Source organism: Scyliorhinus canicula, chromosome 11 (genome assembly GCF_902713615.1).
Source record: "Scyliorhinus canicula chromosome 11, sScyCan1.1, whole genome shotgun sequence".
Classification (NCBI taxonomy): domain Eukaryota; kingdom Metazoa; phylum Chordata; class Chondrichthyes; order Carcharhiniformes; family Scyliorhinidae; genus Scyliorhinus; species Scyliorhinus canicula.
In genome coordinates this window covers 123,449,229-123,461,990 of record NC_052156.1, presented here as the reverse complement: position 1 = coordinate 123,461,990, position 12,762 = coordinate 123,449,229, and positions in this window count along the sequence as shown.

The window sequence follows — 12,762 nt, the reverse complement described above, 5'->3', positions numbered from 1 at the left end:
GGGCACATATCTCAGCAGTCAGTCTTAGATCTTGTGGAAGGTGGGAAAGCCACTGGAACCTCACACTGATTGGGTTTGTGACCTTCCTCCTCCCCAACTGAAATGATTTCCCTTCTTTTGTTCACTGTTACCACTTGTGCCGTCTTCTCCCATTTCCACAATAAATAATCAGTTCTTTCATTGTGGCTGGGTCAAACTCCTTTCCTGTTTTGACAACACATGGGCCAGGACTATTCGAATGGTGGGGTTTCCCTTCCCACCGTCTGAAGAGTCGCAAGAGAGCACATTGCGACCGGTACTGTTCCAACAGGCATTAAATGTCTTCAGGTGGGACTTCTGCCCTTCACTTGGGAGGAAGTCCCACGTTAGAGAGCGGCTGACCAATCTGATTGGCTACTGTTTCTTGCAGTGACCGGTGGAGAGGGCTGGTACTGCAATCAGTCCCCGGAGCCTAATTCCCAGCAGTCCTGAACACGGTAGGTTTTGGTGGTTGCAGGGAGGGAAAGGGTGTGAAATCTGGGGAGGTGGACAGAAGAGATTTTTGGGATGTTGGAGAGGCCGGGGGGGGGGGGGGGGGGGGGGGGGTGAGAGTGAGTCCCTGCAGGCGCCAGTTCTTTTTGTGGGTGCTGTCGAATGTTAAACAGGCTGCTGATGGAGGCTATTCCTGCCGGAGGTCTGAACGGGGTTAATTTTCAGGCCTCCCACGGTTCTGCTGAACTCCCTCCAGTCTGAAAATTGAGGCTGGGGAGGGAACGGTGCTTAAGTGATGAATAATTGGAACCTCCCTTAAGGGCCTCAAGTGGGGCAAGGGTGAGTGAGCCTCATCTGTCCCAGCTTAAATTGCGGAAACGTCAGGGCAGCGGGAAGCCACCTGCCAAATTTTACACTCACCGTAGCCTATAACCACATCAGCGGATGAATGTTAAAATCTGTCATGGCTGCAGCAGTTCAAGAAACAGCTCATCACCACCTCCCCAAGGGCAATTAGTGATGGACAGTGAAGGCTGCTCTAGTCAGTGATGCACAAATGCTATGAATGAATTAAAAAAAAGCAGCAAGGGAAGACGTGGGAATGATTTCTTGAGACTGAAAGGACTCAAAATAGAGTAAATTCCTGGTTCACTAAGGTTCTTTAGGGAAGGAAATCTCCGAGACCTTCCAGGTCTGGCCTACATGCGACTTCAGACGCCATACAATACTCTCAGGAGAATGAGGGATGGGCAACTGATGCCAGCCTTGCCATCAACACTCACATCCCAATAAAAAAACGTAAAATTAAGTTTTAAAATAAGAAAATTGGGTTTTCAAGGGACTTGAAAATGTGATTAAAAAGAGAAGGTTCAATAAACCGAAGGAAGATATTTTAAATGTTGTACTTTTGGTTAAAATTGTGACTTCAGTGCTATATTTGAAGCACTTTTCCAATGAAGGCAAAAGTCTGCTATTGTTAACTCCACACACAAACCTCCACCTCAACCAGCAGAGGTTTTTATGATGGGTGCGATTTAACAGCCTTGTTCCTCCGGACTTGGTGTCACGACAAGGCCATTGAATCTCGTGAGGCCTCTCCCGAGATTCGCGATGCTTGAACCTTGCGAAACATCACAATCTGGATCTCACCCTCGCTGGATGAGATTCAGATATGGATATTTAAATGAACCAATAGGTGCCTGGGAAACCTTGCTAGGGTGCTATTTAGTACTGGTTTCTGCAAACATGGACCAGTTGTGACGGACCCGGTTGGCGAGCACATTGGGTAAGATAGTACACTGGCACTCCCGCTGGCACCCAGGGACCTTAGCATTGCCAGCCTGACACCTTGGCACTGCCATCCAGACACCCTGGCAGTGCTACTTGCATGGCACTGCTAGGCTGACAGAGGCGCCAGGCTGGCAGTGCCAAGGTGCCCAGGTGTCAGGTTGCCCATGTCAGGGATCAGGCCCGGGGGGGGGGGGGGGGGGGGGGGGGGGGGGGGGGGGGGGGGTGCCTTGCCCATAAGAAGTGGGGTGAGGGGGGCTTGCGAACTCTGGAAGAGGTAAGTTGGGTGAAGTGGAGGCCGCAGAGGCATCTGTTGGGTCGCTGAGGGGGGGTCTAAGATCGGGGATGTTTTGAAAATGGCACACTGATCCACGAGTAGTCTTCCTGCACTGGCGAGCAAAGGTCTTCAGTGCAGGAAATGACATGTCTTGTCCCTCGCTGAAGCCAAAAGAAACGACAAAGTACTGTTGAATAGCAGGGTTTCTCTCAGCAGTGTAGGTGTTGATAAAAACCACTAAACACACCAGAAACCGGACAAGGAATGACTTTTGTTGAATTGTGCCCAACATGTTTGTCAACATTATGGATGCGGGTGATTTTGAGCCCGCACAAAGTGTGCGCAGGGACGGCAACGCAGGCTGAAAATCCCGCAAAAGTTGGGAAATGTGATTTTCTCTGGAGAGACTGAGTTTCTCGATCTCCCCTGCCACTCGCCAGTGGGGCATGAACCTCTTTTGAATAGATTTCCATTAATTTAAATACTATTAATGAGTCCCCACCACATGATTCCCCCTCACTAAGTATTCATACCACATAGGCGAGGTTTACAAGTTTAGCCAAACGTGAAGCAGTTAAGGGGATCCCCCTGGAGCGCAGGGCTAAGTAGGGTCCCTGGCACAGAGAGGTGACACATGCCTGGCACAGTTTGGCACTGACATGCTGGCGCTGACAGGTTGGCACAGTGGTCCCCATGGGAGGGTGCATTTATGTGTGGTGGGGAGGGAGGCAGAGAGTGGGCACTAAGATGGAGGGGAGTGCCGGCGATGCTGCCATAGTGTTTTGGAGGGGGGGGGGGTGCAATGCCAGTGATGAGTGTGGGGGGGGGGTGGGCTGTAGTGGCAAGGAATGCCTGCGGGGATTGTCGGTGGTGGGGAGAGAGCCCCTACACCTCCATGATGGGATCTGGGGGCCCGTTAGGCTGCAATGCTGATTAGGCAGCCTGATCTCTGTGGAGCCGGTTGTCGTCTGAATGTGACCCCACCCCGCCAGAGCGATGTTGTTAACCATGCCCACTCAATTTGTATCTCTAAGCGGTTAATATTTAGAGAGAAAACGGCTCTGTGCAACTGCAGAGTTACATGCCAATTTTGCTTGATTGATTGATATTTATTGTCACATGTACTGAAGTACAGTAATATATATTTTTCTGCGGCCAAGGGAACATACACAGCACATACACAGTAGACAAAAGAATAATCGACAGAGTACATTGACAAATGGTACATCAATGAATAGTGATTGGTTACAGTGCAGAACAAGGGCCAAGCAAGAGCAGCATAGGGCATCGTGAATAGTGTTTTTACAGGGAAAAGATCAGTCCCAGGGAGAGACGTTGAGGAGTCTAGTAGCTGTGGGGGAGAAACTGTTTCTATGTTTGGATGTGTGGGTATTCAGACTTCTGTGTCTTCTGCCTGATGGAAGGGTCTGGGTGGGAGGGTCTCTGACAATGCTGTCTGCCTCCCTGAGGCAGCAAAGTGTAGACAGAATCACTGGGACGGTGGCAAGCTTGTGTGATGCGTTGGGCTGTGTTCACCACACTCTGCAGTTTCTTGTCATCTTGGGCCGAGCAGTTGCCATACCAGGCTCTGATGCAGCCGGATAGGCTGCTCTCCATGGCACATCTGCAGATGTTTGTGAGAGTCATGCCGCATTTCTTTAGCTTCCGTAGGAAGTAGAGATGTTGTTGGGCTTTCTTGACTGTTGCATCAACGTGAGTGGACCATGACAGACTGTTGGTGATGGTGACCCCCAGGAATGAAAAGCTATCGACCATCTCCACTTCGGAGCCATCGATGTAGATGGGAGCGTGTGTCATGCTGCGCTTCCTGAAGTCAATGATCAATTCCTTGGTCTTTCCAACATTTAGTGAGAGGTTGTTTTCGGTACACCGTGCAACCAAATGATCTATCTCTCTTCTGTAGTCTGATTCGTCATTGTTTGAGAAACGACCCACCACAGTAGTATCATCTGCCAATTTATAGCTTGAATCGGAGTTCAATCTTGCCATACAGTTGTGTGTGTATAGGAAGTACAGTAGAAGGCTGAGCACACATCCTTGCGGGGCCCCGGTGTTGAGGACTTTTGTGGAGGGGGTGCTGTTACCTATCCTGACAGATTGTGGTCTGCTGGTGAGGAAGTCAAGGACCAGCTGCACAGGAAGGGGCCAAGTCTAACGTTGCAGAGTTTGGTTATTAGTCTTGTCGGGATGATGGTGGAAGATGGAGCTGTAGTCTATGAAGAGCAGTCTGACGTAGGTGTCCTTGTTGTCGAGATGTTTGAGTGTTGGTTGTAGGGCCAGAGAGATAGCATCTGCTGTGGATGAGTGGCAGCGGTAGGCAAACTGCAGTGGATCGAGACCATCTGGGAGGCTGGCATTGATCCATCGACTAGCCACTCGAAGCATTTCATGATAACAGATGTCAGGGCCACCGGTCGGTAGTTGTTAAGGCACGCTACCTTGTTCTTCTCTGGTACTGATATTATGGTAGTTTTCTCGAAGCAGGTGGGGGTCTCAGAGCGGAGAAGTGAGGTGTTGATGATATCTGCGAATACACTCGCCAGCTGGTCAGCGCAGGCTCTGAGTGCTCGCCCAGGGACTCCATCGGGGCCCGTCACTTTCTGAGGGTTTACTTTCAAGAAGGCAGCTTTTACCTCCGAGGCTGTAATAGTGGGTATGGGTGTGTCCAGGTCTGTTGGGGCGGGTGCCACTGATATATTGGCTGACTGTTCCAAGCGGGCTTAATCTGAGCCTGACACATTGCCAAATTCTGATAAGATTCCGCCCGATATCTCTGTCATAGAAATATAGAACAGTACAGCACAGAACAGGCCCTTCGGCCTTCAATGTTGTGCCGAGCCATGATCACCCTACTCAAACCCACGGATCCACCCTATACCCGTAACCCCCCCCCCCCCCCCCCCCCCCCCCCCCAAACCTTACTTTTTAGGACACTATGGGCAATTTAGCATGGCCAATCCACCTAACCCGCACATCTTTGGACTGTGGGAGGAAACCGGAGCACCCGGAGGAAACCCACGCACACACGGGGAGGACGTGCAGACTCCGCACAGACAGTGACCCAGCCGGGAATCGAACCTGGGACCCTGGAGCTGTGAAGCATTTATGCTAACCACCATGCTACCGTGCTGCCACATGTCCTGGCACATTACCTCAAGGCAAACTACCTACACGACTGACACCCATGTCATGTTTCTAAGCGCATCACTTTAGGAAAGATGCCAAGATCATGGAAAAGAAGCTGTTGAGATTTACAAAGATAGGATTAAGAATCTGATGGTTTGGTTCTGAGGAGGGACCAGAAAAGCAATAAATACTGACCTCTGCCTGACAATTGCAGTGCAGAAAGCCTGTCAACTTCATCCTTCCTACTCATTGCGATGATTTCAGGGACCAAACCAGGACTAACAGTGCTGTTATAGGGTGGGACACATTAGCATGAGCCCAGTATGGTGATTGGTGGGCACTACCTAAAACAGAGGTGGAATTCAGAATATCCAAATTACCTAACAAGCACGTTTTTTCGGGACTCGTGCGAGGAAAACGGAGCACCTGCAGGAAACCGACGCAAACACGGGGAAAACGTGCAGACTCCACACAGACAGTGACCCAAGCCAGGAATCGTACCTGGGACCCTGGGGCTGTGAAGCAACAGTGCTAACCATTGTGCTACCGTGCCAATCAGTCAGTGACTACCTATTCAAATGTTATTCTGTCAACTATCCCGAGAGCCCAGGACACTGTTAAATTCACCACACCTCCCTTCATTCACCTACGAACAACCGCTTTTAATCATGACTCACACCAAACCCTCACCCTTAACAAGCATCACACCCACGTTTTATAGCTGCACATAATGCCAGCTATTTAACCACATCAGTAAATAACCACAACAGATTACGAGTACTGTCACTGACACACTTTTCTCTTTCTTCCATAACGAGACGGCATTAACTGGAAGCTACAGGAACTAAACTGAGAGCGAGAGCCAGGCTTTCATGTCCTTTTTTAAAAACTATTTCGATTCAAATAAGGATATACAAACCAACGTGCAAACAATCAATCAATAACAAAATTAACCAATTACAATTCTCCTAATTTAAGATTTTTTTCTCTCATTTCCATGAACCCTTTCCCTTTTTCCCTACCCCCTTCATTCCCGTACCCCCTTGCCCTTTACCTGCTGGCAACTATCAGGCCTGTAAATAGTGACAAGAACAGAGTCCATCTCGTCCAGAATTCCCCATCTCAGCCACAAAGGGCAAACTTTATTTCCTCGTGTTTAAGAAATTCCGCAAGATCCCCCAACCATGTTGATAGTTTTGATGAATCTTCTGACTTCCATTCTAATAAAATTCGCCTCTGGGCGATCAATATGGCAAAGGCCACCACATAGGCTCCTTTCCCTTCTATTAGTCCTGGTGGTTCTGACACTCAAAATATTGCCTCACGAGGTCCCGGTAATGTCTCCACCTCCACAATCTTTGATAATGTTTTAATATCCTGACGCCCATGAAGGATACAGTGCTGGAAATTAGTTGGATGGCCATCGCTGAGGCTGGGCCAGCGATGTTACCAAAACCATTGAAGACATCGGTATCCTCATACTTAATCCTCCTTCTCACACCCCACGATCCCCTCATCCCACACTGCCTTCAGATGGACAGGCTGCAGATCGTGTAAACAAACATGCACTTATTACATTTCCACCTCCCCTCACCACAACCCTATCCTTGTGATTTTCACGTTATGGATACCCAAGAAGGGCAGACTTGTTGGACGATGGAGAAACAGCAAGTGGGCAGTGATAATGAGGACACAGCAATAACTTGATATCGCACTCGCAGTGACCAGCTCAGATACAGACACTGTGGAATATTATAGATGATAGGATAGAGGTGGGATCCGCATGTAGTGAGACACCGGACACAAGTGCCCTGCAGCCAGGGAAAGGGGCATGGAGTACGCAGGTGCTAGTGTGACAAGAGGCCAAGGTTGCACATGTGTTTGCGGCAAAGGTCTGAGAAGAACACCTTGAAGGGGTAGCCGAAACAGGAATACTGATGGATTGTTGTTTGTGTATAACGCAATGCGTGCTGCATTGGCAGGCCCCTTGGTAAAGCTGCCTTCAATGTTATGGGACAGAGAGGAATCCAACATTAGCTTTGTACAGCACTTTGTGCGGTGCTTGGAGTCCATCCTCTTCAAGGTGGAAGTGCTAACTGACTCCGTTCACACATGTGTGGATCCAACCGCGATGCAGTGTCTGATGGCTGATGTCGCAGGTTTCATTGTTGCAAAAACCTGCAGCCACCCAAAGACATTGGAACGCAGCAGGGGCTACCAAGCTTGTTGCCGTGCAAGCTCATCCGGCTGCCCTCATAGCTGTGGATTACTGTGTGCAAAGCAGCTTGCAGGGTCTGACAGCAGCCCAGGGAATTACTCAGACTGTTACTTGTCACCTTTTAGCCAGCCCAGATCCCTGCTGTCCTTGCCGAGATACTGCAGTCCACAGATGGGTCTTTTAGGCCTAGAGCAGCTTAAGGCCCTTGCCCATGACCACTCCCCCAGTGAAAGTCAAGAGCTATGCCAGAGTCTGGCTAACACTGCAGAAAATGGATTAGCTAACCCTTGTATACAATTTTGCATAATTTCATATAGGTTTAGAATGTACGTGGTGGTTTTTGTTTTTACTTTGTTGCCAAAGGTGCCCAGTGATGGTTAGTGACAGCTGAGGAAAGCGAGCGTGTGGAACTGTTGGGGTTCTGGTGACTGTCGGATGAGCAATCATTGTACAGACCGACCGGGAAAAGGTGGTTTTCCCCCTTTGTTCAATTTTACCAGTGGCACAGAGGAAATGTGCAGAGTATCAGAGTCTCGCCCACTCAAACAGAGAAAGACCTGAGCTGCCACTCAGTTGTGGAGGAAATTGGCAGCCATATTGTCAAGCTGGCTGTAGGCTGTGTCTTCAAGACTTGATGAAAAGGGTAGGGTTGTTTGTAGATGGGTGTTTCCCAGGTCCACAGCAGCCATTGGACGCAGGACGATGTTCTTGAGCGGCTCAACATAGTGGAGGCTTCAGATGGCTACAGGATCAATGCCTTCAGACTTTGACTGCTCCAGTTAGGAGGGTAAGGGCACAGAGATGGGAATGCAGCCACAAGTGAGTATCTGTGCAGTTGCCAGGGGAGTCTCCATAGGAAATCATTGGGAATGAATGAGGAGGGCTCACTTAAAGGGCACACCTTCATAAGCGATGTCTAAGCACTACTGTCTACAAAGACTCTGGACTGGATTCTCCTATTTTGCGGCTAAATGCCAGCTCCAGCGTGGAAACAGTGGCGATTCACGACAGAAAAACGACGCAAGTTGTTCCGATTCAGCTACTTTAAATGGGCTAGCACCATCGCCATGTGGAAATCCATGCAAAATGGTGCTGGATTCACTGGGTCCGTGATCGGCGCACATGAGGCCCACAGGCCGCAGCCACACTTAAAAGGTCCCTCCTCCCACACACAAGAAGATGGCTGGAAGGAGAGCAGCGCCACACTTCGCGGACGCTGAGCTTGACACCCTCAGGGATGCCGTGGAGGAGAGGCGGACGACCCTGTACCCCAGCCTGGGAGGAAGGCTGCCAGGCGCCGCAGTTAGACGTGCATAGGTGCAGGTGGCAAAGGTGGTTAGCGTCGTAGGCAACCACCATGCCCGAACAGAGGGCACTGGATGTGGTCGGGTTGGCGGCTCGGAGGAAAGGGAGGTCGCCGAGGCGGAGTTCGACGGCAGGCGAGGAAGTGGGACCCTGCTTAGTTGCGGATCCCCATGACACATGTGTGACCCCCTCCCACACACCCTCTCACCCTCACTCCACATCCCCTCACCTCCTCACCCCACAACCCCCCACCCCCTCACCCCACACCTACCCACACCCCTCACCCCCTCACCTCCCTCACCCCACACCCCCACCTACCTCATTCCACCCCCCACACCCCCAAACCGCACCACCCCCCCCACCCCACATACCCCTCACCTCCCTGCACTCCCCAACACACACTTGTGGCTGCATACCCCTCACCTTCCCGCACTCCCCTCCCCCACAGCCCCCCTGGCCGCTGTCTAATCATGCATGTCGTCTTATGTCTGATGCACCATCAATTGGACTCGAGTCGTGAAGTAGTTCCAAGCAACAGGCTTTAATACACTAGATGTGTGCCCGGCAGTAGACGTACAGAGAAAGGCCGACTGCCAGCTGGTACGGGTTCTTATACCCCGCCTCGTAGGTGGAGCTACCAACCTCTCAGCCAATCGGCGGGTAGTCACATGACTAGCCTCAGCCAATTGACAGGGAGGCACATGGCTTGCCTGGGCCAATGGGCAGCGAGTCTTCTTCACCAATGGCAGCATGGTTCTAAGGTACCGTAATCTCCCTAGTCATACTACCACATTGTCTTCCAGGACCTTCTGAATATGGGGGCGGTCCATCCAAAGGCCCCCACTCCCAGCCATAAGACCATAAGACACAAGAGCAGAATTAGGCCACTCGGCCCATCGAGTCTGCTCCGCCATTCAATCATGGCTGATATTTTCTCATCCCCATTCTCCTGCCTTTCCCCGGTCCCAGAGGGAGGTGGCCCAGACCTAGCGGGAGGTGGCCCAGTCACTGGCTGATGTGGCACAGACCACGGGTGGTGATGTGGTGCCGTCCCAAACGGCAACGGTCCACTTCTTGTGCTCCATGGTCGCGAGCGTGCAGACCCTGGTCGAGACCAGAGTGGGCCTCCAGGACTTGCAGCGCCAGGTGGCATGGGGGCATCAGGGGATGGCTCTGCTTGCACCCCCACCGAATGGAGTAGCCCGGGGACCATCGGGCACCCCGAGGGAGGAGGAGGTGCTGGGGCCCGTGCCGGTGACTCCCGCAGGGGAGGTACAGGACAACTGCAGTACACCTGACTCTTCCCCCCCCCCCCCCCCCCCTCCTGTCCCTGGCGAGTAGCGGATAGAACAGGGCGGCACCACACCTAGAACACCCGAGCAGCAACCGGGCCCATCCAGGCTGGGTCGCCCCAGGAGATGTGCGCCAACGGGGACTCTTGTCGCAGGGCAGGAGTCACAGCAGGCCGCCTCCACTCCTGCTGTACCGTCTAGGCGTGGTGTTAGGGGCTGTAAGGCCAGAAAGTTAGACACCAGTTAGGTTGGCACAGGTGCAGGGCACAGTTCAGTTATAGGGGCTGGGCACAGACTGTGTATATATTTCCGCATAATAAACGCCTGTTAGCACCGTTGAAAGCTGCCGAGGTGCTCTGACAGATGGGTGTGGGGGAGAGCTGGTTTAGGCTGCCTGGCGGAGGGGGAGGGGTGGAAGGGACATACACTCACACCGTACTCCCACTGATCCCACCATTCCCATCCCAGGGATTCGACGAGGCCGTGTGCTGTTCTTGCCAGCTCGTATGCAGGGATCACCCAGGTGGAAGATGCTACCGTTGGCATGGGTCAGACATTGTCATACGATGTGGAGGTCCAGAGATCATCACAGAGGACGTTGTCATCATCCTCCATCCCATGGATCAGACCCACTGTCACTACCAACCCAGTGCCTCCATCTCGCAGCCCCGCAGGTATGTATAACGGAGGGGTGGGGTGCAAGCAGGCAGTTTGGCGGTGTGGGAAGTGAGGGGCTGTGGGTCCGTGATGTGGTGCCCGTGCCCCTGGCCTGCCCCCCCCCCCCCACCACCCTCTCTCCAACACCTTCCCTCCTAGTCGGTGAACCTGGAGGCGATCAGAGCCCCCCCCCCCCCCCCCCCCCCCCCCCCCCGTGGCCGTTGGCCCTGGTGATGACGTTGTGCAGCCTCCAGTGTCTGCCCGGTCCCCATGTCGTGCTCATCGTCCTGCTCCCCCGCATACTCCTCCTCGGACGAGGCCTGCCCTTCCTCCTCATCCTCCTCCTCCAGCACATCGGCCCTTTGCTGCGCGATGTTGTGGAGGATGCAGCGGACCACCACGATGCCGGCGACCCTCTCAGCCTCGTACTGGAGGGCCCCTCCAGAGCAAACCAGGCACCTGAAGTGCATCTTCAGGCTAACTAAGCACCGCTCGATCACACTCCTGGTCGCTGTATGGGCATCATTATAGCGGGTCTTCACCTCGTCTGCAGCCTCTGGATAGGTGTCATCAACCACGGCCATAGCGGGTAACCCCTGTCACTCACGAGCCAACCCCTCAGCCGGGGGCTGCCCCTCGAACATGTCAGGAATCACCGTGTGCCAGGATGAAGGAGTCGTGCACACTGCGCAGATATTGGATGCAGAGGTACACGATGCATAGCTGAAGGGCACAGACCAGCTGGATGTTCATCGAGTGGTAGTTCGGTTAGTGTGGAGCGGCCTGTTATCTGCAGGTGTAAGCCGAGGTCTGTGAGATCCCAGACATGTCCCCACTCGGCGGCTGGAAGGACCCCGTTGCATTGATGGTCACTGGGAGCGGGTATCCTCCCCCAAATCCCCGTGGTGCCAGGTATGCCATCATCTGGCAGATGTGTCACACTGTCTCTCGGCTCAGACAGCATGCCCGGTCTGGCAGGTCTTCGAATGACAGGCGGTGCCAAGGCACATGAGTCTTCATGTGGCGCCTCCTTGGTGCCTCCGCCTCCTTGGCCTGTTGGGCGGCCGGCCCTCCAGCCACCTGCCCCTCTGCAACCTGTTCCTCTGCAGCCCGGTCCTCTGCTGGCCGCTCTGCTGCTGCCCGCTCTGCTGCTGCAGGTTCCCCCTCCTCACCATCGCCACGGTGACCAGCATTGCTGGTTGGATGTCAAACGCCATTCTCTGCAGTGGGTGGAATGCCAACATGTTAGCCTGGAGCATACTCATATACCCAGCCAGGTTCCATGGGCTACAAAGTGGCCCTGGTTGGCACTGTGGGCCCCGCCCACGCATGTCCCTCCCCCACACCCCTGCCTCGTCGGAACCAGCGCAGTCTTGCTGGTCAACCCTTCTGCCAGTGGTACCGTTGGCTGGCACTGCCCTTACTGGGGGCTGCCGTAGGTGTTGCCCTGGGTGGTCCCTTGGTGGGGTGGTGGTCAGTTGGGCGGTGTGTTCGGGGGCGGGGGGGGGGAGCGCGCTGTGGCAGGGGCTGGGATGCGGGGGTGGGCACACTCATATGGCCAGTGTCACTGTAGAACTAGGGGCCGAGGTGGGTGGCCAGTGTTGCGCAGCAAGATGGCCGCCGTAATGAAATGAATGAAATGAAAATCGCTTATTGTCACGAGTAGGCTTCAATGAAGTTACTGTGAAAAGCCCCTAGTCGCCACAGTCTGACGCCTGTTCGGGGAGGCTAATGGTGGTCGTTGTCCTGGCACCGCCCCAGTCCTGTGGGAGGGGGGGGGGTCACCCCGGCTGCTCGGCCTATTGCCCCCCCCCTCCTTTTCCTTCGGCCCTGGCAGGCCCCTCCCCCCTCCCCCGCCGCAGCTGGCTCGGCCGGTGTCCAGGCCAGTAGCCCGCAGTCATTCCACATCATTTCCTACCTCCTCTCTCTAGCTCAGCAGCCACAACGCCAAGTTCACGATTTGTGAGAGCACAAGCGAACCACGCCGTCGGGAACACGGCCCATCTGTGGCGGTGAATCTTGGAGGCCCCGGCGATAGGGTGTCCGGCCCACTCATGATATGCCTACTGTACTTTTACCCCGCGCCGCGAGCGATGTATTTATGCCAT